Genomic DNA, 4,351 nt, shown 5'->3' with positions numbered 1-4,351 from the left:
AGGACAGAGTTTCTATTGATTTTTTGCTAGAATTTGGCTTGAGAACGGAGTTTCTATTGGTTTATTGCTAGAATTTGGCTTGAGGACAAAAGTTTCTATTGGTTTCTTGCTAGAATTTGGCTTGAGGACAGAGTTTCCATTGATTTCTTGCTAGAATTTGGCTTGAGGACAGAGTTTCTATTGGTTTCTTGCTAGAATTTGGCTTGAGGACAGAGTTTCTATTGGTTTCTTGCTAGAATTTGGCTTGAGGACAGAGTTTCCATTGATTTTTTGCTAGAATTTGGCTTGAGAACGGAGTTTCTATTGGTTTCTTGCTATAATTAAAAGCCATAATTTCATGATGTAGAAAGTATTTACAACTAAAATAAGCACAATATGAATCACAGTACAGACGGCTAACAACTGAAGCTTGCTAGTGAAGAAGAACGTAAACAAAGCCACAGCAGCGCCACTAAGCTACGATGAGCATTTGGATTTGGATATATTGAAATTTCCAGTCACAAGAACTGTCCAGATGTGTATATATATATAATATATATTTGGTTTTGAAGTTTTACAGAAGATGCTCCTGCCATCTAGTGGCAAACAATTCACTTACCTCATTTTCAACGTTTCTTTCTTTTTCTGAAAATACTTACTTCCTCATGGCTCACAGTACGTCTGGACTTATGACGCTAAAATTCGGGTTCCGATACCCGTGATGGATGCAGTACAAATAAACCGCTGCGTAGCTTTGTACCTAACGACAAACAAACAATCTTTTTGTGGATTATCACTTATAAATTGTTTAAATTTTAAAACGTTCGCATCTTCATAACTTTATAGAAGAAATATATGAAGCTCTATCTGGAGATAATAATGATATTAATAAAAACGGAAACACTTGATTATTTATAGTGTTTGATTGCTTCTACAGAAAACCTAAAAAGATATTTTTAGAGTAATCTCGAAGAGTCATCCTATTGTAATGAATGTAGTATTAAGACAGAATGAAAATATATAAAAAATAGATATATTTTTTATCACATCCATATGTGATCCAAATATTTTTACCTTAGGAATGGACATCAGGCTTAATAAGATGCCAAACAAACAGTGGCTTTATCGAATGTCTTAATATGCATTTAGATACACTATGATGAATAAATATTAGCTTATAATTATTCTTAGCGAGATTTTACACATTGATCACTTTATCACGATGAGTGCGCTTTAAGAGCAGAAGGGGTGACTCATAGATTACGACGAGTGACTATTACAGACCAGAGGAGTGATTCTTAGACCAGGAGGAGTAACTCTTGGATCACAAGTTATCATTACAGACCAGGAGATATGGTTACTAGGCCACGACGAGTGACTTTTAGAGACAATGAGGAGCGATTCTTAACCACGATGAGTGACTTTTGGATCACGACGAGTAACTCTTAGAGAGTAGAACGAGTGATTCTTAGACCACGAAGAGTGACTCCTGGATCACAAGTTATTATTATAGACCAGGAAATGTGGTTCTTAGGCCACGACGAGTGACTCTTAAAGAGTAGAACGAGTAACTCTTAGACCAGGAGAAGTGAATTCTAGAAAGTACGACGAATGACATTTGGACAAGTTAATGTGAATCATACTCTCTCCATTGAGTACATGTTCGAGTAATTTAAACCTTTTTTAAAGTTGTAACTGAAATATGTTGCCACTCACACGTGTTCTATAAACGTAACTCCATGTTAATTCTGTTATCATTGTCATACAGACAAAGTCTATACGTATAATATTTTAAATGTAATATAACGATAACGAGGAACTAGTTTACAGCTAGTTTAACACATATTTTGAACAACAATTACAAATTATGTAAATGATATGAGTTTCAAAAGTCTTTGGATTTTTGTGAAAGGTGTGGAAGAAAAAGAAACTGCTTCTAGCACAATTTCACCAATTTTCACAAATTTTCACAAATTCTTTTCACGATACATTTCTTTCTAAATTATAAACAAATAACTTTTCACTAATATTGGAAGGATAAGGTTCAAGTTACTTTGATTATCCTTCTTCCAAAAAAATAAATAAGCAGAAAAAATGTAATTAACTAGTGTAATTGTTTGTTATAAATTTCGCGCAAAGCTACACGAGGACGCTAGCCGTCCCTAATTCATCACCACCCACCGCCAACTCTTGGGCTACTCTTTTACCAACGAATAGTGGGATTGATCGTCACTTTATAACGCCCCCACGGCTGAAAGGGCGAGCATGTTTGGTGTAACGGGGATTCGAACCCACGACCCGCAGATTGCGAGTCGATCGCCCTAACCACATGGCCATGCCGGGCCTAACTGGTGTGAAGTCAACAATTTTTAAATATTTTATATTTTAATTTCACATAATAAAATGATAGAAAATTGTAGTATAACTTAAACCTAATTCGTTAGAACACTGACATTGATAAACAGCTATTAAATTATCATTATATGTTTGAAATAATAATGAGAATTATGTGTGATATAATTTATTAGTTTCAATTTTATATGTTAATATTGAATCATACGAAATCTTGTTTAAACTGATCCTTCACCGATAACTTTACAGTGAAATAAGATAAACGTTTATCTTTCCTTTAGTTTGTGCGAAAGATGGAAGTTTTTATTTTTATTTAGAATGTTTTCAAATGTATTCTCGTTTATCACCCCCCCCCCCCCCCCCCACGTGGCACGGCGGCAAGTCTCAAGATTGATAACGCTAAAATACGTGTTTCGATAATCGTGGTGGGCACAGCACAGATAGCCCATTGTGTAGCTTTGTGTTTATTAACTACAAAATTATTAAACTTTTTGCGCTCATCACTGGAAAAATTATCATCTAAAAATGAGAGAAATTACGACGTAAATTATTTCATTACATAAGCTCGTTCTTCCGCTAAGCTGACACATGCTATAATAAGGCAACATATATTAGCGTAGATGAAATGTAATATAACAAAGGAACATACAATATGATAGGAAATTATTTTAAGAAGTCTGAATTATTACATTATTCTAAACGTCAGCATCAGTAGGTTTTCTCTCTGCCACCTGGTGGTGAAAGAAATAAGTGTGAATATATCACAAGCTGTTTACAGTACATAAATAAAAACTTTAAAAAAATTATAAAAAGTCATATATCTACATTTACTGTTTGTTTTTTATTCACAGCATTGAAACATTAGAATATTAATCACTATACAGCTAAGCCTTTTCCAGTCTTGTGAAACTTTTTTTAAGGTTTCTTTATTAATTGTCAAACTTTTAAACTACTTGATGAATAGGCATCCAGTAGCACAGCGGTATGTCTGCGGACTTATACCGCTAGAAACTGGGTTTTAATACCCGTGATGGGCAGAGCACAGATAGCCCATTGTGCAGCTTTGTGCTTAACTAAAAATAAACAAACGCACAAACTAGTTGGATATGTATTATTTACAACTGTTACTCCTGATACAAAATAGTTTGTTGACACTGCTGCCATCTCGTGAGAGAAGAAACGAGCATTTGTTTCAGAATGTAGTTGATAAATACATTTCAATGATATGTATGCAGTGGCTCTCTCCGTAAATAACAAACTAGAAACTAAACTACTTCTGCAGTGTCCCCGAAAGTGTTCTGTTTCAAAAGTAAATAAAACCAAAATTAAGAGTAATAAATATATTTATTTATTGCTTTTGAAGTACATATGCCATGCTTTGTCATAGCCGACAGAGTGCATAATTCTTCTCGTGATTCATGGCATACGCACGTTTTACTGACTGCCTAACAGACAACACACTACTGTATTGTTGTGCGAGTGTTTAAAATAGGTGACTCTTCCAGGCTGCCTTCGGCCCTCTTTCGGGGAACTAATGGTAAAAACAAGATTACTGAGATTCACGCCGGAACTTTGATTTTGACATTGTTTTTCTGATTTTTCTTTAAAGTATAAAAATAAATAAAAACGATTGGTAATTTGAGAGTCTTAGTTAAAAAGTCAAGTCTTTTGAATCATATAAAGTTATACAAAGTTTGGTGCTGACTTGGTATAAGACTGAATAAAAAGAGATTAGTGATAATCTTTATCTTATGAATCATATAAAGTTATAGAAAATTTGGTGCTGACTTGGTATAAGACTGAATAAAAAGAGATTAGTGATAATCTTTATCTTTTGAACCACATAAAGTTATACAAAGTTTGGTGCTGACTTGGTATAAGACTGGATAAAAAGAGATTAGTGATAATCTTTATCTTTTGAACCACATAAAGTTATACAAAGTTTGGTGCTGACTTGGTATAAGACTGGATAAAAAGAGATTAGTGATAATCTTTATCTTTTGAACCATATAAAGTTATA

This window comes from Limulus polyphemus, unplaced genomic scaffold, assembly GCF_000517525.1.
Source record: "Limulus polyphemus unplaced genomic scaffold, Limulus_polyphemus-2.1.2 Scaffold3239, whole genome shotgun sequence".
In the NCBI taxonomy this organism is placed as follows: Eukaryota; Metazoa; Arthropoda; class Merostomata; order Xiphosura; family Limulidae; genus Limulus; species Limulus polyphemus.
This window is presented reverse-complemented; position numbering follows the sequence as displayed.